General features: G+C 39.9%; 1 pseudogene; it reads right to left on the minus strand.

Moving 5' to 3' along the window:
- Positions 1-25158, minus strand: part of LOC127434909 (kinesin-like protein KIF21A) — a 149026-nt pseudogene that overhangs the window by 36139 nt on the left and 87729 nt on the right.

Raw genomic sequence — 25158 nt, forward strand, 5'->3', positions numbered from 1 at the left:
CAGGTCAGGTTGAGCGAACCAACCGTACCATTGTCAGCATGCTCAAGAAGTATGTCAACAGCAATGACAAAGAATGGGACATGAAACTCCCTTTGGTACTGATGGCAATCAGGTCTACTCCACACCGCACCACAGGGGTCACACCCTTTGAAATGATGACTGGGAGAGAACTAACTCTCCCACTGCATCTGCTGTACCATCCAGAAGACGTCAGTGTTGCAACCGCATATAATGCACATCATTGTGTGACCGATTTACGCAAACACCTCCAAACTACGTTAGCATGGGCCCAAACAAACCTGGAAACCAGTGTCAAAGGACAAAAGGCCCATTACGATAGGAAAATGTCTGACCGCGAATTTAAAGTAGGTGATAAAGTCCTCTACTTCAGGTTCGCTAAACCAGTGGGAATCTCCAAAAAGTTCCTACCAAGCTGGTCAGGCCCCTTTGAGATCATAGGGAAGCTCTTCCCGGTAGCTTAACGAATCCGGATCTCGAAGCCAAACCAAACACCAACGTACAAATGGGTCCATTCAAATCAGATCAAACCCTTTGAACAGTCTCCACTCCAAAGGGGGGTGGACCCACAACAATAGTGTCCCCTGTAGTTAGGTGTAACATGCTTTACTCACAACATTAGCATGCACTAACACTTAAGACTACTCCTGCAAACACAAGGTAACGAGACTCTTGTATGTTTCAGGATGAAATTCCTTTGGATCCTTGGCATCTTCCTCAACCTACAGCTCACACAAGCCAATGAGGTGGTAGAAACCGGCCCGCCAACCGGTATTGTCCTACAGCAGATCCCTGGGCTCTTAATCACCCATTGCCACCTCTACACCCAAAGAATATACGTTCGTTTAGACCCTTGGGATGTGTATCGCAAACACATCCAGTTACCTCCACAGATGACAGAGGGCAGGGTAAGCGGGACCCAAACCCAGGACACAGTTGAACATGCCAAACTGACAACTGTCCACATCCTAGAACAACTGCAAAAATTCCAAGTCACAGAGGAAGAACTCAGTGGGAATAAATGACCAAAAGGGTTCCTCGGTGGCCTGCTAGTAGCAGCATCAGCCTTTGGTTCCCTGTTCTCTATCGGCCTTTCGGCTGCCAACTCTGTCAGTCTTGTTACACTCCAAAGACAAATGGGTGAACTTAATGAGGAAATGCCAGAAATCCAAGAGAAACTCCTGTTACAAAAAGAACAATTACAGGATCTGGGTAAAACCCTGCAGGGTACCATACTCACTGTAAACATGCATTCTGCAATTCTAAATAACACTTTGCATGCTCTGGATGCCTTGTCAGAAGTTGTGAGATCAGACATAACACATGTGCGAATGGTTAGAGATCTAATGCATGACCTTGTTAAGGAAATTAGCACTTCAGTTAACAGCCTGAGTGGTGGAAAGATCCCATCCTACCTAGTTCCCCTAAACATGGTTGAACAAATCCTTAGATCGGCCACTACCACCATTGTGCAAACTTCTCAGATACATCTGGCATACAGCCTTGGCAGTGCAATCCCCATCCATGTAAATCCTCAGAACCTAGAGATAGGATTTATCCTTAACTTACCCATTATAGAGAAACAGAACATTTACCGACTAAAATCCATATTGAACGTTGGGTTTTGGAAGAATAATGTACATGTACATATCAAAACACCGCCTGTGCTCACCTACCACGATGATGACCCCTCTCTCTACCTTATTCCCAATCTGAACATGTGTACGAACACCAAGGACATACATTGGGTTTGCCCCAGTAACCCATTTATCAGAGATATAACCGACCACCTGTGCGGTCTGAGGGCTGACACCCCAGAGCAAAAATGCCAGACTACTATGTTAAAGACGAAGGGACAGAATCTAGGGTAGAAAGAGCTGGTAGTCGATGGCTTGTCAGTACCCCTGCCACTGAAATCCTAATGTCATACGACCGTCATGACACAAACACTAAATTAACAATCCCAAACCAAATGGTGTTCTTGAAGGTCCCACAAGGGGCCACTGTACATATAGCCGACATTGTCCTCCACCATCTCAGTCCAGAGAGACACGATTCAGAGATTGAGATGATGGATGCATTCAGAGGCCACAACCTCACTTGACAACACCCTTCAACAGCAGCTTCTAGCTGAAGGGACCAAATTAGTAAAGTTCAGTCTCAAATCGACTGGGCTCACGACTACATTTCTCAATCGTATAGGAAAATTATCAGCTTATCAAGAAAACCCCATCAGTTTGACTGCCCTTGGGCTCCTCCTTGGTGGTTGGATCATCACGGCAGGAATTGCATACGCCATGCACAGACATGTCCAAACACTACACATTAGACTGGATGCTATGACACTCGTTCCACAGCGTTTCAAGCACCTGTCTACCCCTCTACCACTAACTGCTCCTAACTCTGCCCAGGAACAGTTATACTAACTGTAACAATCTCAAATCGGTTTGTTGCAATGTTTGATATGTTTACCGATGTGAAGTGCTATGTTTTGATAGAAATGATGTTAGTTAGCCTAGTTGGAATTCATCTGCCCAGATGTTACCTACTATGACTGCCCAGGTGTCAAAAGCCTTTATGAACTGTTAATACTTCCAGGAACTAAACTAAGCTCATGCAAACCCAGGACACATGGACTGTACAACTTTTGGGTTGCTCTCAAGGACTGTGGCAGGAACCCCAACATTAAGGCCAAGGGGGGGGGGGGGGGGGTGTAGGGACTTGGCCCACTCAAAATGGCAGTAGAGACCGCATGGCCCTTTGTTCTATAATCAAAGGAGAGACATTGAACTCAGTTTCCCAGGATCCTTCACAATTTCACAACTGGATGTGAAGTCCCGCCCATGGACCCAGTCTCAAACGCCATTGGTCGAAAGCGGCCTACGACCGATGACGTCATCTTGTCAATAAAACCAGCGGACAGATGTAGTTCGGCCTCTCTGTGCTAAGCTCCGGTTGGCTGTTAAGGGACTTCTGTACCATGCACGTACTGAAGGAGTTTTCCCTCCATTTTGGACTAAGAACAAAGAGACCACGTTTTTCTAACCACACCATTTGGCCATGGTAGAGTAAGCTAACATAGCTTTGTTCAAGTCTTCTAGTATACTTATAATAACCGGTTCAGTTTCACTGCAAGACAACAGTGAATTTATTTTGAAAAACGGAAAGGCGACCAGTTTCCCTTCTCCCTCTTTTTCATTCAACGTTGAATACCTTCTGCATTCTTCTCCACTGCTGGATCCGAAGAATAAAGCAGAGACGTGTCTTTTTGCTGACGAGCATAAGACAAGGGACCATCCAGACCGTTTCTCCTGACCGCTCAATGCTACAGGAATTCTAACGGACAACCCTACTGAAATCACACAGGATTTCCCAAGTAAGGCTTGATATCTGGGCAGATTTAGTTTAGAAACTGTGATTTTCTTGCGCAACTAAATCTTATATTTGATTCTAAATGCTGATGTTTTGAGTATATCTTGTATGTTAAACTCTGATCGCTGTTTGCTGTTTTGAGTTGGGAGATTTGCATTTTTTTGGGGGGGTTAAGTTTGTTTTGTTGAGTGATCTGAACTAGTAATTCAGTCCCCGCTGTTACGAGCGGTTACCCTCAATTATATTGCATGCACCTTTCCTCTCTCTCTCTCTCTCTCTCTCTCTCTCTCTCATATACTGATATTCACTAAGTGAGCAGCACTGCAGTTTATATCTGACTCAATTCTGGTGAACCAAATTCTCCCGCCTGTTTCGTCAGTTCCTTTGTGTGTCCGCTCATTTCCACCCTCAAGTTGTATCAGCTCCATTTTGGATCTAACCCTCCATTTTGAATCTGATCCTCCATTTTGATTCCTTTGTTACTGAATCTGGACACACACACACACACACACACACACACACACACACATTAGCATATAGCTCCACTGTTAGTTTAGGATTTCCTTGATATTTTTTTGGGTTATATTCAGCTAGTATTGGCTGTGTTCATTACTGCTTGATTATAATAAATCTTGTTATATTATAATAAGTACTCCTGTTTGTTTTTGTATGAATATTGTGTTGAAGCCAGCCTCTGCCACGTCAAGAACTCCCATGTTACCTCAGCGTACTGTTAGTTTATTGGTGTTAGAAACTAACTGTAATTAGATTACTATTAGATTTGTATGGCAATAATTTAACTAGTTTCTCCCCTTTTTGATTATTTTGATTAATAATTAAAATACTCAACCTTCAGGGTAGATTTTGTTTTTATGAGACTCGATCAGTAACTTGCTATCATTTTTCTCTTGTCAAAGAGTGGTGCCCCTGAGAATAGAATTTAATGAGTTAAATTCTATTATTTAATTTAAATATTATTTAATAATTAATAATAATTAATTATTGATTATTTCTGATAGTAAAACTGATCTAAACAACCAGTAGCACCTACATCCTAAAGTCTCTAAATTCAGAATTCAGAATACAGTAACTTCTAAAAATTAGCTAATACTTCAGTATACCATTTTTATAATATGCTATTATTTCAGGAGCTCAAGTTTTACAACAAGGACCATTGGATTTTTATGCATCTTTTATATGTTTGATAAATGTTTAAATTAGTAATTTTCATAAGTTTTCTAAAAGTATTAATATCTGATAAACGTTTGTACAGTTTAACACGTACAGTACGCTTGTCATTTTGCACATAATACACATCGTATTATTTGACTCAATAAAACTGACTAAAATTAACGAATAAGACATAATATTGAATATGACGTAATAATGAATATGACGTAATGTTGACTAAATTTAGGCCAGCCACAATTACACGTTTCTATCCACACTGGGATGGCGTTTTTGTCCAGCTTTTTGAAAATGCTCTCCCAGGTGGATATATTTGAAAATCTCCAGGGATTTTAACACACAATCAGTCTCTAAAGTTTACTCAGAATGCTGTCAAAAACAAAAAAAATATCTAGTGAGTGGCAGTTCTGCGGACGGAAATGCTTTGATGAGAGAGGTCAACAGAGAACATCTTCGCGTTGTAGTGTGGACAGGGAAAATGGAGATATTTAAAAACTATGAAGTATTTGTTGTCATTTAACATAGTCATGTGATCTATTCAACCCAAAACAATCAAGATGGCGGCTGATGTTGTACTGGCATGATTGTGTCTGCTATTCACTTTGATAGCATTGTTAAAGATAAATGTTACTTTATACAACCTTCACATTGCATTACTTCAAAGGCGACAGGAAGTTTACTCTGAATTGCTGTCCGGTGATGGAACACGAGGACAATTACTACGTAAACGTATTATTATTATGTTGGCTTGACAAAGCCAACATACTGATCTACTATTTTTTTTTTGTATTTTTTTATGTTTGGGGGTAAAATGTACCCCAGGGGGTAAAAAGGGGGGCAAAAAAATTTACCAAAAAGTCCCATAGGGTGTTATGGGAAGAGAATTTTGTTCCTACTATGGCAGTCAAGGCAAGAAAGTTGCCAGATCATATCTCCCAATCAGAATGACATAGATACATGGGGGCAGGCTCATTTCAATCAGGATACCAATCACTCTTTAAGTATCACTTTGGAAATGGCATAGCCACGCCCTAACAACCATTTATGGGACCCTAGCAACCACCCTCCATTAACTTCCATTCAAAATGTCTCAGAAGGATATCTTCAGAACAGAATGTCATAAACACTTGGGGATTGGCTCTTATGAGTCAGGTTAGTAAGCAGCCAATAAGAATCTCTGTTCACTGGCTAGCCACGCCCTGGCAACCATTTAGAGCACCCTAGCAACCAAACACCATTGACTTCCATTCAAAATCACGAAGACGGGTATCTCAGGATCAGAATGTCGTAGAGATTTCCGGGTTGACTTATTTCACTCAGGATAGCATGGAGCCTCATTAAGTATCACTCTGATAACTGCCTAGCAACCACATGGGCTTACCCTAGCAACCAAGTAACAAAACACATATCTTTGCACCACAACATCGTAGAGAATTCCAGCTCGACTTATTTCACTCAGGATGGAAAAGAGCCTCATTAAGTATCACTCAGGTAACTGCCTAGCAACCACATGGGGTTACCATAGCAACCAAGTAACAATTCACATATCTCTGCACCAGAACACTGTAGAGACTTTCGGGTTGACTTATTTCACTCAGGACGGCAAGTAGCATTGATAAGTATCACCCTGGTAACTGCCTAGCAACCAGATGGGGTTACCCTAGCAACCAGGTAACAAATCACATATCTCTGCACCACAAAATCGTAGAGAATTTCGGGTTGACTTATTCAACTCAGGAGAGCAAGGAGCCTTGATAAGTATCACCCTGGTAACTGCCTAGCAACCAGATGGAACACCATAGCAACCATGGAACAACACCAATATCTCTGCATCAGAACATCCTACTGTCATGAGGGTACATCTTTCAACTTGGGGCAGTTGGTGGGACATCATGGTGACGAATTTTTCCAAGACAAGCACTACTCACATTTTCATCAGGAAATGTACCTATCAAGTTATTAGGCTGGCTTGAGAAAGCCAACCTACTGAAATTATATTTAAACTTATTATTATTAGGTTGGCTTGAGAAAGCCAACCTACTGAAATCCTATTTAAATTTATTATTAGGTTGGCTTGAGAAAGCCAACGTACTGAAATTCTATTTAAACTTATTATGATTAGGTTGGCTTGAGAAAGCCAACCTACTGAAATCCTATTTAAATTTATTATTAGGTTGGCTTGAGAAAGCCAACGTACTGAAATTTTATTTAAACTTATTATTATTATTCTGAGACTAACATTTCTGACTCTAACTCCTCCTAGAACTTTTAAGCTACATGCACCAAACTCGGCACAGACCTTCAGACTAATCCCGAATAGTGTGTTATATCTTTTCTAACTGATCGGACTTACCGTTTTCCCACAGCGGACGATCAAACATCGGAAAAATCCCCATTCACTTACACTGATGGAATGTTCAGACTATTCAAACTCCAACTGTCAAAAATTCTAAAGTATACAGCCACACAGAAGGCCTTTAATATGCCTTTAGCTGCTCTAATTTACCACTCATACATCCTATCTATCTATATATCACTCCATCACTTTCTTTTCTATCTTTACATCACACCACTCTTTTTATTCTTTCTTTCACTCTATCACTTTAACACCCTAGCAACTGCATACAACCTAGCAACCATTTAGTGCACATTAGCAACCAAAACCCATTGACTGCCATTCAAAATGGCTTAGATGGATATCTCTGGATCAGAATGTTATAGAGTCTTCAGGTTTGTCCCATTACACTCAGTCCAGCAAGCAGCCTTTTTAGGATCACCATAGTAACTGCCTAGCAACCACATGGGGTTACCCTAGCAACCAAGTAACAAATCACATATCTCTGCACCAGAAAATTGTAGAGACTTCCGGGTTGACTTATTTCACTTAGGATGGCAAGTAGCCATGTTAAGTATCACCTTGGTAACTGCCTAGCAACCAGATGGGGTTACCCTAGCAACCAAGTAACAAATAACATATCTCTGCACCAGAACATTGTAGACACTTCCGGTTTAGTTCATTGGACTCAGGGTAGCAAGAAGCCTTTTGAGTAGCACCCTGGTAACTGCCTAGCAACCAAATGTTCTATCTATCTATCTATCTGAGGGTCATTATCTATCTATCTATCTATGTGATAGAATGAATGGTCTAATAAGAGACTTCCAGGTTGACTTATTTTACTCCAGATGGCAAGCAGCCTTGATAAGTATGCTTAGCAACCAGATGGGGTTACCCTAGCAACCAAGTAACAATTCACATATCTCTGCACCAGAACATCGTAGAGACTTCCGGGTTGACTTATTTCACTCAAGAAAGCAAGGAGCCTTTTGAGTATCACCTTGGTAACTGCCTAGCAACCAGATGGGGTTACCCTAGCAACCAATTTGCCATTCAGAAAAACAAGCAAGGGGTAGGGTTGCATAGGACTTCTTACAGTTGGCTGTCAATCTGTATGATGTTCCTTCTGTCTGTCTGACTGTAAGACCTTCAAAATTCCAACTCTTCAAACTATTTTAAACTTTCAGACAAGGCTTTGTCATGCCAACATAAAGTTTGTCTTCAAACTTTACTATCTAGTTATTATTATTCTTCTGAGACTAAATTTCTGACTCTAACTCCTCCTAGAGCTTTTAAGCTACATGGACCAAACTCGGCACAGACCTTCAGACTAATCCCGAGTAGTGTGCTATATCTTTTCTAACTGATCGGAATTACGGTATTCCAGTATCGGACTTCCGAAAAGGCCTCATGTCTCTTTGACTTCCATTCAAGGTATGAAAAGTATTTACAGGTATTTCCTGTAATAACTCCTTTAGAGGATTCAAGCTACATCCTATCACTCCACCACTCATACTTTCTGTCACTCTATCACTTTCTTTTTCTATCTTTCCATCACTCCACTCTTTTTATTCTTTCTTTCACTCCATCACTTAACATCCTAGCAACTGCATACAACCTAACAACCATTTAGTGCACCCAAGCAACCAAAACCCATTGAATGCCATTCAAAATGGCTTAGATGGATATCACCTGATCAGAATGTAACAGAGTCTTCAGGTTTGACTCAATACACTCAGTCCATCAAGCAGTCTTTTTAGGATCACCCTGACAACTTCCTAGCAACCAGATGGACTTACCCTAGCAACCGTATAGCAAAACACATATCTCTTCAACTTTGGCTTATTTGACTCAGACCAGCAAGGAGCCTTTAAATATCATGCTGGACAATACTTAGCCACACTCTAGCAACCATTTAGTCTCTGAACCAGAACATATCTATCTATCTATCTGATAGAATGGTCTTATAATCTTTAAACTTTGAATTTTTAAAACTACTACTTAAACTTGTAACTACTTCAAACTTAAAACCTTCAAACTTCAAGCTTTTACAACTACTTCAAACTTTCAGACTAGGCTTTCTCAAGTCAACATCAAAGTTTGTCTTGATGAACATTTTTATCTAGTTTATGCTAAAATGCTAAAAACTGACCTATATCTGATGCTCAACTAATGGAGAATCCCCAGTTTAAATAAAGGTCTATTGATCTCAGATACCTTATTGATGGCCATTAGAAGAAAGTGATCAAGCAGGAAACGGGCCTCTGATAGTGTACATGAACTGATCACAGCAGACATGTCCACTGTATCTCCTTCCTCCTGTAGAAAACAACCCATATTAAACAGTTTTGAACCACTGACATCAAAAATCAATCGCATATATTGATCCACTCTGTGCTTTTCTGATCATACACAGCAACAGAATATGCTGCTAGATTATAATTAATCTTCGTACAAGATATTGCTCTTTCACAACAACTGTAACTATTATGCTGCAATTCATTCAAAGTGGGAAGTGGGATATTCCTACTTGAGATCTCCAGTCTACAAACATAAAGCACTTGTTTGTCCGATGCTTGGAAGACACAAAATTGCAGCGCTGACATTTGTTTTTTGAACAGAAAGTATAATTTACCTTGTTCTCCACAAGATTTTGCTAAACAGGTTTTATCATGTAATATGTCATATAAAACCTAAAAGTATAATTTAAAAAAACTCCACCCGGTTTGAAATTTTAACTTTCTGAGCTCACAGCAAAAACTCGAAATATTTTTGTCATATTTTCCAGTACATATATCTTAACCTTAAAATGAGAAAAAAAATACTTGAGAAGCAAAATGGTGTTGGTCTTATTTTCAGAGAAATCTGAATAAATTTGGTATAGCTAATGCTTTTTTTTCTTCTTTGTTTTGATTTTCTCCCCTTTTCTCCCAATTTGGAATGCCCAATTCCCAATGTGCTCTAAGTCCTCATGGTGGCATAGTGACTCGCCTCAATCCAGGTGGTGGAGGACGAGTCTCAGTTGCCTCCGCGTCTGAGACCGTCCGTGCATCTTATCACGTGGCTTGTTGAGTGCGTTACCGTGGAGACGTGCGGAGGCTTCACGCTATTCTCCACGGCATCCACGCACAATTCACCACATGCCCCACCTTAAAACAAAACAAATATATATATATATATATATATATATATATATATATATATTTGCAAGTGGGGTAAGAAAAAAAAAATTTCTTACCCCCATTTTCTTAATATAAGCATAAATACTACCACCCCTGGAGTCGCAAATTCGAATACGAATTTTATGCATGCTGAGTGACTCCAGCTATGTCTCCTAAGCAACCAAATTGGCCCGGTTGCTAGGGAGGGTACAGTCACATGGGGTAACCTCCTCGTGGTCGCGATTAGTGGTTCTTGCTCTCAATGGGGCACGTGGTAAGTTGTGCGTGGATCGCGGAAAGTAGCATGAGCCTCCACATGCTGTGAGTCTCTGCGGTGTCATGCACAATGAGCCACGTGATAAGATGTGCGGATTGACTGTCTCAGAAGCGGAGGCAACTGAGACTTGTCCTCTGCCACCCGGATTGAGGTGAGTAACCACGCCACCATGAGGACCTACTAAGTAGTGGGAATTGGGCATTCCAAATTGGGAGAAAAGGAAAAAAAATGTTTTGCAGTGTTGAATCTAAAGCAGCAATATGGTATGTTATTTTGCATGACATAATTTCCTATTTTCCCTACTTTGGCCACTTCCATCTGCATGATGTTGGCCTGGCATTCGGCTATGCTGTCGTTGATGTAGTCAATGTTAGCAGTCAGTGACTCCATCTCTTCAGTGAGCGAGGACGCTTCTGTCTGCATCCGTGTCCTCACTGGCAATCTTGTCTCTCTTCCTCATCACCTTCTCTCTGCGCTTCGTCAACTCCTCACGTTGCTGTGGACACAGAATTTAAAGAATGATCTGTCAATTAACTAAATCCCAACTGGGATCACCTGAAGAGATAATAGGTTTCTAGCATCAATGAATTTAAACTGACAAGTGACCAATCACAACATATTTTATATTTTTAAATAAGTTCCCTTTTAAGATAGTCATTTCAACTCTGCGTCAGTAGCTAACACTATGGGAGCTCCTTGCAGGACTGATAATCACTGAACCCTTTTAAAATCACAGCAATCTCATTAGCAGTTGGCACTTGGTGCTCCGCCTGTTATTTGAGTGTCATTGCGGGCATATAAACCGGAGCACAGCGCCATTTCATCAGAATAACATCTCTAGTGTCTGAACCCGACTCAGCACTTCGTTGTTTGTTTTTGCACCCTTGACAGCGAGTGGATTATATTTCTTCCTCTACCAATCATGCTCCTATGTAGAACATATTTTTTGAACACTTCTGTGTTTGCAGTTGTTGTATTGTGTGTTTCTTTTAGTGAAAAGAAAGTAAAAGAGCCGTTTGCTTAACAACGTCTTATTCAAGAAGCCGTTTCATAATTGATTACCACCATGCAAGCAATGTATCCCTCTGTTTGCAGCCACAAGCAGCTTCACCTGTTTAGTACGTCCATTGCGACCTCATAGTGCAATCTCGTTTTGCGGTGATAATGAAGACGGAGCTGCTATATCACTTGTGGCCTCTAATGGTGAGACCTGGTCACACTCAGTCGATGAGTTTGATGGCATTTCCTCCTACAAGATGGAAAGCTGTGGGAGAGCAAAAGTGTTGGAGCTTCTAACCAGGGCATTCAATAAACTTCAGCTCGAATGACACACAGTTGATGCTCCTGAGCATTTTTAACTCGATGAAAGGTTCTTACAGAATCGGCACGGCTCTGCATCCCGCCATCATGTGCCATTCTTTCCCAAGCTGCATGACCATACTGACCTTCCCCCAGTTGCAGCCCACTTATTCCCCTCCACTTCCAAGCTGGTGTGGAAATCTAAGCCGGTTCATATGTCCAAGCTGTGTAGGCTTATGTGTTCTTTATTGGGTAAAGCTTACACTGCGGCAGGCCAGGCTGGTTTAGCTTTGCACGCCACAGTGGTCTTGCAAGCCTACATGCTGACCCAAAGAAGGACATGGACGAGAGCGGCCAAGACCCAAGTCTTGCAAAGAGCTGAGCTGCGCCACAGGCATGGCGCTCCCGGCTACCAAGATCACTGCCCAGGCTATTAGTAGATACATTTGTGCTCAAAAGTTTGCATACCCTTGGAGAATTGGTAATATACAGTTGTGCTCAAAAGTTTGCATACCCTGGCAGAAATTGTGAAATTTTGGCATTGATTTTGAAAATATGACTGATCATGCAAAAAAACCTGTCTTTTATTTAAGGATAGTGATCATATGAATCCATTTATTATCACATAGTTGTTTGGCTCCTTTTTAAATCATAATGATAACAGAAATCACCCAAATGGCCCTGATCAAATGTTTACATACTCTTGAATGTTTGGCCTTGTTACAGACACACAAGGTGACACACACAGGTTTAAGTGGCAATTAAAGGTTAATTTCCCACACCTGTGGCTTTTTAAATTGCAATTAGTGTCTGTGTATAAATAGTCAATGAGTTTGTTAGCTCTCACATGGATGCACTGAGCAGGCTAGATACTGAGCCATGGGGAGCAGAAAAGAACTGTCAAAAGACCTGCGTAACAAGGTAATGGAACTTTATAAAGATGGAAAAGGATATAAAAAGATATCCAAAGCCTTGAAAATGCCAGTCAGTACTGTTCAATCACTTATTAAGAAGTGAAAAATTCGGGGATCTCTTGATACCAAGCCAAGGTCAGGTAGACCAAGAAAGATTTCAGCCACAACTGCCAGAAGAATTGTTCGGGATACAAAGAAAAACCCACAGGTAACCTCAGGAGAAATACAGGCTGCTCTGGAAAAAGATGGTGTGGTTGTTTCAAGGAGCACAATACGACGATACTTGAACAAAAATGAGCTGCATGGTCGAGTTGCCAGAAAAAAGCCAATGCAACAAAAAAGCCTGGTTACAATATGCCGGACAACACCTTGACACACCTCACAGCTTCTGGCACACTGTGGAGCGATGAGACCAAAATAGAGCTTTGTGGTCACAACCATAAGTGCTATGTTTGGAGAGGGGTCAACAAGTATTGTGTTCGAAATGGTCGTTACATCTCATAGTGATGCGCTGCTGTTTAGCTGCGCTATCTATTTGAAAAATGCCCATGTTCTATCAGTAGGGCGTTGCACTCAGCCCAGTGGCAAGTCGCAAAGTTGTCATGTAGGACAAGTACAACACAGCCTGGGGAGCCCTGTACGACGGTCATCCAGCCTTCGGCACCTGGACAGGTGCATAAATGTTGTGCCTCATAAATCGCTTAGAACTCCTTGCAGTCCTCTTAGCTCTGAGAACTTTTGGGCAGATGTGCAGGGCTTTAACATTCTGATCCGTATGGACAACACTGAAGTTGTGGTGTAAATAAATTGCCAAGGGGGAGTGCAGTCATGCCGATGTTGGATCTGGCATGCCAAATTATCCTCTGGAGCAAGTCATCTCCTCTCGATACGTGCAGTGCATGCCCCCGGCCAACTGAACTTTGGAGCAGATTTTCTCTCCTGCCAAGGCACCAAGCTATGGAAATGGAGACTTCATCCTTAGACAGTTCACAGAATTTAGGAGGTATTTGGGGAAGCGGAGGTTGATATATTTGCCTCCCTGAAGACCATGGACTGTCACCTCTGGTACTCCATGACTCAGGCTCCACTGGACCTAGCTCACAAATGGCCAGCGAAGCACAAATATGCATTCCATCCAGTCCGCTTGCTAAATAAAATGCTGTGCAATATTTGGGAACACGGGGAGATCATGCTGTTAGCTGTGCCGATGTGGCCCAACAGCCCATGGTTTCCAAGCTGGTAGAGTTGTTGGAGGAGAGGCGTTTTCCCCAGAAGCTTTGGAAGCTTCATGTTTGTCCCCTGAATGGGGCTTATCTGCTAGGGTTGTCACAACTTGAGACCATACTGTAGGTATGAACTATCTCATGGAGTGATGGATGCCATTGCGCACACATACCTTAAAGGACACCTGTCTGGCTGCAGGCTTCGCTTCCCCTTACACCTTCGCCAGGTTCTAGAATGTGGATGCTTCCTAAATCTTTCCCAGATTTTGGCTGCAAAGGAGGGTTGATTTTTCAATGTTTTACTACCCTGCTAACTAGTGTCTTCTCTCTTCCGCACTATGTTGTGAAGTTGCTATTTTCAATAGTTCACTACCCTGTTGGTTAGTGCCATTTCATTACATTGCTCTCGTCACTGGATTTCCTGTTCCTGACGGCATGCCGCATGAGTGTTTGTAGCCTGCTTAGCATTGCTTATTCTTATTCTCATACGTTCATCGTTTTATCCTTTGTCATTTTACCACTTTTCTACTGTTTCATCTGTGTGTATTTTACCTGTTGCTGCTGGCGCCTAGCTCAAGTCTGTGTTTGTAGCCTGCAAGCTTTTTTTTTTTGCATCACTTATCTATCCGTTTTCAGCTTTTAATCCTTAACATCTGCCATTTTTCAGCGTGCATCGGGTTTCCCCCCGCATTATTCTCTTATTGCAATTCAACTGCGTGCATTTTCCGCGTGTATCTGCTTCCTATTTTATCACGATTAAACTGCAAGCATTTTACAGCGTGCACCCGTTTTCTCCTCTGTGTTGCACAGATTATTGCATCGATCTCAAAGCACCGCTTATCAATAACAACCATAACAACAAACAATTGCATGAGGGACTCGCATCTATCTCAAACCCTCACCGCTCAGGAACAACCAACAACAACAACAACAATCAATTGCGGTAAGTCATGGCATCCATGCATGTTATTTCTTCCTGCATTGCATGTCACATTTACAATAGCTTCTTCCGTCAGTAGTGAGGGATTCACATGTGATAAATGTAAGGAATAAGTCAGGCTGACGGAGAAGGTTAATGAGTTAGAGACATGCATCCGAATGCTAGTGGAGGTCAGTGAGAAAGAGAAGCAGGTAGATACTGTTTCAGATGCGGGTAGAACATTGAGCAACACACACACTTGGTTCCAGCTCTAGAGCCCCCACAGCAGGGCGTTTGGGTGACGTCTTGGCGGCATACTCGCTCAGCAAAGCGACACCACTCTCCAATTCCTGTTAGGGTTTCCAATCGATTCTCCCCAGTCAGTGATGCACCCACTGAGAATCATGTTGAAAGAGCCCTAATAATTGGTGATTCTATTGTAAGGAATGTGGAAATAGAGACTCCATCCACTATTGTTGAATGCATTTCGGGTGCCAAAGCATCTGACAACAGATCAAATTTACAAGTGCTGGCTAATGCTAAACTTAGATTTTCTAAAATTGTTATCCATATCAGCACTAATGATATCCGGCTTTGCCAGTAGGAGATTACTACAGATAATGTTAAAGAAGTGTGTGAACTTGCAAAAATTATGTCAGACACTGTAATATGCTCTGGGCCCCCTTCCTGGTCGTTGTGGAGATGAGGTTTATAGTAGATTAGTGTCACTGAATGGCTGGATGTCTGAGTGGTGTCTGGAGAATAGCATAGGATTTATAGACAAATGGAAGAGTTTCTGGGGTAAACCTGACCTGCTAAATAGAGATGGACTCCATCCCTCCAGGGAAGGTGCCACTCTCCTCTCTAGTATTTTGGCTCATAGTCTTAATAATGATAGTATTTGACTAACTGGGGCCCAGGTCATGAAGCACACAAACTGGTTAATCCGAACATCTTCTAGCTGCCTTGAGACGTCACATAGGTCACATAAACTACAACACATAGAGACTGTATCACCTAGATATCACATAGAGACTGTGTCTGTTCCCCAAACTACCAAACACAAAATTCTCACTATGTCATTTATAAAAGTGATTAAGGTCAAACGTGAAAAAAACAAACTATCAAAAAAAATCTTTTTTTGAAGATAAACATAATATAAAGGTAGGGCTACTTAACATTAGATCTCTTTCTACCAAAGCACTAATTGTAAATGAAATTATTACAGATCATAGTTTGGATGCACTGTTTGACTGAAACCTGCCTTAAACCAGATGAATATATTAGTTTAAATGAATCTACTCCCCCAGATTATTGTTATAAACATGAGCCTCGTCTGAAGGGTCGAGGAGGAGGTGTTGCTACAATTTACAGTGAAGATTTTGGGGTTAATCAGAGGACAGGACATAAGTTTAAGTTTTGAACTAATAATTCTTAATGTGACACCATCAGATATAAAAAAAAAAAACTAAAAAATAAAAAGCTCTGTCATCTTTTGCCCATGCTACAGTATATAGATCACCCGGGCCTTATTCTGGTTTCCTTGGTGAATTTGCTAATTTTTTATCAGATCTTGTAGTTACTATAGATAAAGCATTATTTGTTGGTGACTTCAACATTCATATAGATAATGAAAATGACACGTTGGGATTAGCATTTATCGATATTCTCAACTCTCTTGGAGTCAGACAAAATGTGACAGGACCAACTCATCGCCATAATCATATGCTAGATTTAATTCTGTCATATGGAGTTGATGTTGATACTAAAGAAATTCTACTGAAGAGCGATGACATCTCAGATCATTACCTCATATCTTGTATGCTGCGATCAGCTAATGTTACTCAGTCTACACCATGCTATCGTTCAGGTAGGTCTTTCGACCACTAAAGATAGCTTCACTAATAATCTTACAGATCTATCTCATACACTCAGTAAGCCCCAAAGCCTAGAAGAACTTGATGAAATAACGGAAAATATAAATACAGTTTTCTCTAGCACTCTTGATAGTGTCCCCCTTCCCCTTTTAAATGGCAGTTATCAAACCGCTTATTAAGAAGCCACAACTTGATCCTGGAGAACTGGCTAATTATAGACCGATTTCAAATCTCCCGTTTATGTTGAAAATACTAGAAAAAGGTAGTATCCTCCCAACTATGTTCATTTCTACAGAGAAATAGTATATATGAACAATTTCAGTCAGGATTTAGGCCCCATCACAGTACAGAGACTGCACTGCATTAGCATGGTTTAGGTCCTATTTAGCAGACCGCTACCACTTTGTCTATGTAAATGAGGAATTGTCAAACCAAACAAAAAAGTAAAGTATGGAGTGCCATAGGGATCAGTTTTAGGGCCTCTGCTTTTCTCCTTGTATATGCTTCCCCTGGGAGATATTATCAGAAATTGTGGAATAAATTTCCACTGTTATGCCGACGATACCCAACTTTATATTTCTTCCAAACCTGACGAAATTTCACAATTCTCCAAATTAGCAGAGTGTATCAATGAAATAAAAGATTGGATGACCAGAAATTTCCTTCTACTCAATTCAGACAAAACAGAGGTACTAATTATTGAACCAAAAACCTGTAAAACAAGCCACTAAAATATCATTTGACTCTCGATGTACTATTACATCGTCTTCAACAGCGAAGAATTTAGGTGTTATATTTGATACCAATCTGTCCTTTGAAAATCAAATTACCAATGTTTGTATAACAGCATTCTTCCACCTAAGAAATATTGCTAAATTACAACACATGCTCTGTTACTGATGCCGAAAAACTAATTTATGTGTTCATGTCCTCAAGACTAGATTATTGTAATGCATTACTGGGAGGATGTCCAGCAAGATCAATAAATAAACTTCAATTGGTTCAAAATGCAGCAACCAGAGTGCTGACTAGAACCAAGAAATATGATCATATTAGCCCCATTTTATCGTCGTTACATTGGCTACCTGTTAAATTTCATATTAATTTTAAAATTCTGTTAACTACGTACAAAGCTTTGAATGGCATAGCTCTGCAGTACTTAACCCTTTGGGGTCTGAGGGTGTTTTGGGCCCTGGAGAAGTTTTGACATACCCTGACATTTGTGCTTTTTTCAGTTGCTTAAAAACATATTAATGGCTAAAGTCTGATAATACTGTATTCAGCACAAACTGTGCTACAATAATATGTGAGCAACATGTATGTACATGTTTGTATTTTTGAGAATATAACATTTATGCATGGTTTTTGAAAAAACAAAAATTTGAAGTCACTGAAATAAGGCCATATAACACATACTAAACATTTGTTCACAATACTTTTGAGAACTGGATCTTGTAGCCTAGAGTTTTTGCTACAAAATGATGTGAAAACCATCCTGATCACTCATTCATACAAAACAATATAGTCATTTAACTTATGTAAGACACTTTTAGTGTTAGAAAGGCCATATGTGAGGAGGCGTGGATGATCATGAATATGAGTTTCAGTTCATTTTTGTGAAGTGTTTCAGAAAGATGCTCGTGGAGACAGAGACAGCTGAAAGCGCACCGTTTATTTTCTTTATTTTACAAAAGCACAAGGTTTTGTTGTTATTGTGAGTGTTCACAAATAAAAGTAGACACTTTATGATGTCTTACACTTATCTGTATGCCCAAAAATGATGGAGTATTTTAAGTTGTTTCCACTGTTATGAGGAAAAAATCCAGCAGGACGTGCCAGTCGTTAAGTGACCTTCTACCATGCTATACTCCATCACGTTCATTATGATCGCAAAATTCTGGCCTGTTAATAGTTCCTGGAATATCAAAATCCACAAAAGGAGGTAGATCCTTTTCATATTTGGCTCCTAAGCTATGGAATATTCTCCCTAACACTGTTCGAGATGCAGACACACTCACTTAGTTTAAGTCTAGACTAAAGACTCATCGATTTAGCCAGGCATACACCTAATTTATCCTTCAACTCACAATTAGGCTGGTTTAGTTAGGTCTGCCAGAAACCAGAAACACTGACCATGATCTAGAACTCTGCAATAAATTGAATGGCATCTATTCTAATATTATTCTATTTGTTTCCCTGTCTCAACCCTCGGGACTCCTATCCTGTGGTCACCAGAACTGTCTGGATCCAGCTCCATTCCTGCTTTGTGTTGGAGTCCACTGAGTGATCTGTGTCTCTGAGTGATGATGACTAATAGCAGCCGGTGCCAGTCAAACATCACTTCAGTCTATTACGATGGACTTCAGAGGATGAACTGATGTCAACTCTAACCATAAGACATGGGATACACCATATTGCCATTGCCTGAACCTTGGATTTAGGATAGACCTCACCAAAATTACTAGCCGGTTGAACTGCGATGCACCTCACTGATCTCTGCATGCATCACCTCGGTCTAATGATGGACTACACTCTTATAATGTAATACATAGACTATCAATTAATTGCCAACAAATCCCTTCATCAGCCAACTAACAAGGACAATGCATCTATGTGAACTTTTGCAGTTAATCCAGGATGGACTTCAAAGACATTAGTCATTAATCTTACAGTTCATACAAAATCTTTGTTTAAACACTGACCCTTAACACTTACTTAGTTTAATAATTTTAAACCATGACTTGCAATATACATAAGTAATATTGGCATTATAGTCAGAGGGCAACTGGCCCCCACAATGAGCCTGGTTTCTCCCAAGGTTATTTTTCTCCATTAACCAACATCTTATGGAGTTTTGTGTTCCTTGCCACAATCGCCTTTGGCTTGCTCACAGGGGTTCTAAATACAATTATTATTTAATTACTTATTTTTAAACACAATTCACAATCGTATTTTATCAAACTACACAATGATGACTGTAAGACATTATAGATATTACAGTTTCATTTTCTGTTAATGCATGATTTTCTGTAAAGCTGCTTTGAAACGATGTGTGTTCTGAAAGGTGCTATACAAATAAAAATGACTTGACATTCCCATCTCTGACTGTATTGTCTCTTCCCTACCCACTATGTGCGAAGTCGAGCTTTGTACAGTGTTTCACCACTCAGTACGGCTAGTGTCATTGTTATATTATTACCATATATGGTTATTTGTTTCCTCCGCCTTCCTATTTTTTCCAAGACGAAGGGGAGGTCTTTCCAATGATTTTTCCTACCCTAATGGCCAGTAGGCATTGTTTAGTGAGTGCAAATTAGTAGCACAGCATTTTGGATTCCCATAGCGTCAGCTACTAATGCAGTGTTGAAGTGACGACTAGAAAGGGAATGACTTGGTTATGACTATAACCTTGGTTTCCTGAAAGAAGGGAACGAGACGCAGCGTACACTCGTCACACTACTGATTTCTTGCTGTTAAGGGACCGAGAGATGCATTCACCTCCCTTCAGCTGAAAAATCCTGATGAAATGGTGGCATACTCCGATTTATATGTCTGTGATGATGCACGCATAAGAGGCAAATGGCATAATGAGATTGGTGTGATTCGAAAAGGGTTCAGTGATCTTCACTCCTGCAGCTCCCATAGCATCATCTACTGACGCAGCATCTCGTTCCTTCCTTTCAGGGTACCAAGGTTACAGTCGTAACCTAGAAAATTTCACTCTGGAAGGGGCTACCCAATAAAACACCACTGAATTTGAAACCAAGCAACCAAACAAGAAACCAACAAAATGCCATTGCATATCACATTATGTAGAATCTCAAGTTACAAAAACTCATTAACATGTAAGAGATAAAGCTTGTTGCTTTATTGCACTGTGCCTGGTAAGGAAACGGTGATAAAAATGACATTTCTTTTTGTTTTCCTTTTTTTTTCTTTTTTTTTTTTTTTTTTAAGAAGGTCATGTTAAACTTTTACCAGGCCATCATCCTACATCACAGAATTCTATTAAACACAATTCAGAATTTGAGATGTGCTGGAAAGTAATCTCCTGTGATGAATGTGCATATTGTCCATCGTTAGACATTGTTAGTAATGTAAACTAATAAACTACTGAAATAAACTAGAAAGAGAGTGATGTTTTAATGAGACTTTACTTTTTAGAAGTTTGTAGTGTTAAAAGTGCCCAAAGTTGAATAAAAACACCCATAACTCAAAAAATCGTATTCATTCAATCTTTTTTTAAATTAAATTTTTATGACGTGCTGTAAAAGGCATAATTACAAAAAACAGTAAGAGTAAAAAGTCATTATAGTATGTTCACCTTAAGTAGACGGTTCATATCATTCTCCATATTGGAGACGGTCATCCGCTGCATGATGATGCCACTAATGTGATGCTCTAGTGACTGCCATTTAGCCCGCACTGTCCTGGTGAAGTACAAATCTCCAGTCCTCATCTGGTGTTTTCTGGTATACAAATCACAAAAACACATCAGACTAGACTCAAATAAACACCAAGAGTGAATTGTGTCATTTTTTCACTGTTAAAATATTTTCTCGTATATCACCTTAATATGCAGAGATAACTACTAAGTAAGCCATTCATAGGTTGATTTCCCTGAAAAGTGTAAAATCTGTGAGTCTGTGGCAATATAAAAATATTTGTGTCCTAGAGCCACATTGACTCAACCAATGGAGTTTTGTTTGACCAATGGCTGATGGGTTGGAAAACTTGTTTGAAACCAATCATTATTTTTGCAATTCCGATTGGTGACACTAGTGGTGTACAAGTTACGCACTTCACATTCAACTAAACCATCTGAAATTAAATGCACATTACCTCATTCCATTAGGTGCTGTTGCGCCAGCAGTTTGTGTTCGGGCAGGAGCCGTACGGGGTGAAGACTCCTGCAAAGGCTCTGGCAAACTGATCTTATGGTTAACCTTGCCTGATGTGGGCCGTACTTGCCGCCTCAGGGCCGTTATCTGATGCAGATAGGCAGAGAAGGGATTGCAACACAATTTCTTAATAATTTTTACATGGGTGTTATATAGTGAACAAATGAAATTCGATCTCATCTTTAAAGCTGATATATGTACCCCTGTGAAAAAGAAGTCCACTTAAAGGGATAGTTCACCCAAAAATGAAAATTATCTGATAATTTACTCACGCTCATGCCATCTGAGATGTGTATGACTTTCTTTCTTCTGAAAAACACTTTTGAAGATTTGTAGAAAAAGATCCAGGCTCAGCAGGTCCTTAGAATGGGAAAAAGATCTATATTTAAGCACTTTTTAAACAATAAAATATCACTTCCAGTCAGGCGTTGACGAATGGCTGAATTTACCCGAGTGCTCCTGTAACGCAAGCACGTTGGCATGTTCCTTCGACTCATTGGTTGTGTGTCTGTCACGCGTCAGTTCACGTGCCATCACGATTACGTCACAGGAGCACTTGGGTAAATTCGGCCATTCGTCAACGCCTGATTGGAAGCAATCTTTTATTGTTAAAAAGTGCTTAAATATCATTCTTTTTTGCACACAAAGTGATTGATTCACTTTAGAAGACATTAATGTCATTGCTGGAGATAGGATGGATTACTTTTATGTTGACTATCTGTGTGCTTTTTGGACCTACAAATATCTAAATCACCATCCTAAAGGACAAAATAAAGGACATGCTGAGCCTGGATCTTTTTCTACAAATCTTCAAAAGTGTTTTGCAGAAGAAAGAAAGTCATACACATTTCAGATGGCATGAGGGTGAGTAAATTATCAGATAATTTTTGGGTGAACTATCCCTTTAAGCATACTTTTAAAAAATAATACTTATTATGAAAATACTATACAGTACTATCTTGTAAGCTTTTCTCAGATTAAGCAATGAGTTGTTTAAATGCTTTGTCAGGAAAGATGTTCAACTTGGAAATGTGTGTCTCGAGATTCTTGCATTTGGTTCCAGTCTGTTGTGTTCCGTCTCCTGGGCTCATTGTCTGAGCTGCTTAACCACCGAATTCTGCCGAATAACACTGCTATCTGTGAATATTGCTACTCTACATACAACTGTACTGAATAAAAAACAATCTGGTATTTCACTGCTATTATGAAGCTTGAGTCTGGAGTAGTAGGAATCAATGCAAGTGTAATACCATGTGAACTGTCTTTTGAAGAGTTTTCTCCCCTCATTTCACTTTTGACTAAACATTTGAGAATATGGGCCAACTAAAACTTTTTATTTATTTATTTTATGCACATTATTTGAAAATGAAATGCTCTTATTAACAGCCGGGATAGGAATGTTCTATGCAATAATAGTGCTGAATGTTTTATGTATTTATTGCGCCCTCTTGTGGACTAAGGAAACAAAATAAATTAAAAAATTTGACTGGTTGACTTTAAAATTCAAATATTAGTTCATATATATTAAAATGTATATATTTATTTCATTAAAAAAAAAAAAAAAAAAAAAAAAAAACTTTTTCATGGTTGAGTTAGTACTGTTTATTTTTGTAATAAAGTTCAGCACTATTTTACTTTGAGTGTTATTTTTTCATTTAGTATCAATTTGAAAAAATATTGGTTGATTAATTGGTTATCGGCAGGTACTGCCCAACTTAGTCATCAGTATCAGTAAAATCCACTATTGGTTGACCTCTAGTATGGAGGGCCAAATTACTTAAAATTAAATCACAAACTAATAATTTTAACAAATCATTAAACAATGTATATCATGATATTGAAAAAAAAAAATAATAAAAAAAAAAATTAAATCCTTAAATTCATAATTAAATAACTAAATAAATCAATAAATGTTTTAGCACTAGTTTGCATCCATTTCATTTTAGTATTATCTTTGAGTTATTAGCACGTCACTCCACAACTATTCTCACCTCCTCTGTCCTCCTGCGCAGAATAAGCTCCTGTTGTCTCTTTTGTGCCTCGAGTTGCCTCAGCTGATGCTAAAATGAGACAAAAGAGAGACGAAACAAGAGTGAGAAAGAATTGAGTCTGAGAAAATAATTCAGTGAAGTTGTTCAGGTGGTGTTGTATCACCTCCTGCTTCCGCTGGTCTTTCTTCAGTGTGGCAATCTCGCGGTTGCGGTGGGTCTCTGTGACTCGATTCTTCTCCTGCTGCTCCTTCATTTGTTTCATAAGCCCCACCTGAACGCAACACAATTACCAAAATAAGAATGATTAGTTTGAAGTGTAATAATTAGGTTTAAGAGTTTATTCAAATAACTAAGTAAACACAATCATAATAGCTTTTTCAAACACCACTAAATAGCAAACACACGCATGTACCTTGGTTTTCTTCATCTCGGTCACTTCCTGCTGGAGTTTCTTCAGCTGTTTCTCGTACTGTGATTGGTTCTTCAGCAGGCGAGCGTGCTCTTTCTGTGCTGACTGCATTTTCTGCAGCTCTTTATTCATGGTTTTCAGTTTCTTCTCATATTCAGACTTGATCTTCTTTGCTTTCTCCTCTGTACATGACTCCACTGAACCTGTGTGAAGATTTGATCAATTTTGAATGATCAATTTTTGAATGGAATTTGTTTACCTTAATAATTTAATAATTAGCATAATAATAAAAAAAAAATAAAAAAATTGTCCAAAATATTTTTTTTTATTTTTTATTTTTATCCCCTTTTCTCCCAATTTGGAATGCCCAATTCCAACTACTTAGTAGGTCCTCACGGTGGTGCGGTTACTCACCTCAATCCAGGTGGCAGAGAACAAGTCTCAGTTGCCTCCGCTTCCGAGACTGTCAATCCATGCATCTTATCACGTGGCTCGCTGTTCATGACACTGCGGAGACTCACAGCATGTGGAGACTCGTGCTACTCTCCGCGATCCACGCACAACTTACCATGTGCCCCCCTGAGAGCGAGAACCCCTAATCACGACCACGAGGAGGTTATCCCATATGACTCTACCCTCCCTAGTATCCAGGCCAATTTGATTGCTTAGGAGACCTGGCTGGAGTCACTCAGCACGCCCTGGATTCGAACTCGCAACTCCAGGGGTGGTAGTCAGCGTCAATACTCGCTGAGCTACCCAGGCCCTCAAAATACTTAATTTAAATTAAATGTCAGTCGTGCGGTTTCCAAAACACACCACTAGAGGGAAACAGAGATTGCAGCAGGTGCATAGTTCATAGGTCAAATATTTTTTGGTCTTTTTGCCACTATTTTCAAAAACGATGTCAGACACTGTAATATGCTCTGGTCCCCTCCCTGGCGTCTACTCCCTGATTTTTTGGGGTAGACCTGACCTGCTAAAGAGAGACGACTCCATCCCTCCAGGGAAGGTGCCGCTCTCCTCTCTAGTAATTTGGCTCATAGTCTTAATAATGATAGTATTTGACTAACTGGGGCCCAGGTCAGGAAGCAGACAAACTGGTTAATCCGAACGTCTGCTAGCTGCCTTGAGACGTCACATAGATCACATAAACTACAACACATAGAGACTGTATCACCTAAATATCACATAGAGACTGTGTCTGTTCCCTGAACTATCAAACACAAAATTCTCACTAAGTCATTTAGAATTTTTTTTTATTAAGGTCAAACTTG

This window comes from Myxocyprinus asiaticus, chromosome 45, assembly GCF_019703515.2.
Source record: "Myxocyprinus asiaticus isolate MX2 ecotype Aquarium Trade chromosome 45, UBuf_Myxa_2, whole genome shotgun sequence".
In the NCBI taxonomy this organism is placed as follows: Eukaryota; Metazoa; Chordata; class Actinopteri; order Cypriniformes; family Catostomidae; genus Myxocyprinus; species Myxocyprinus asiaticus.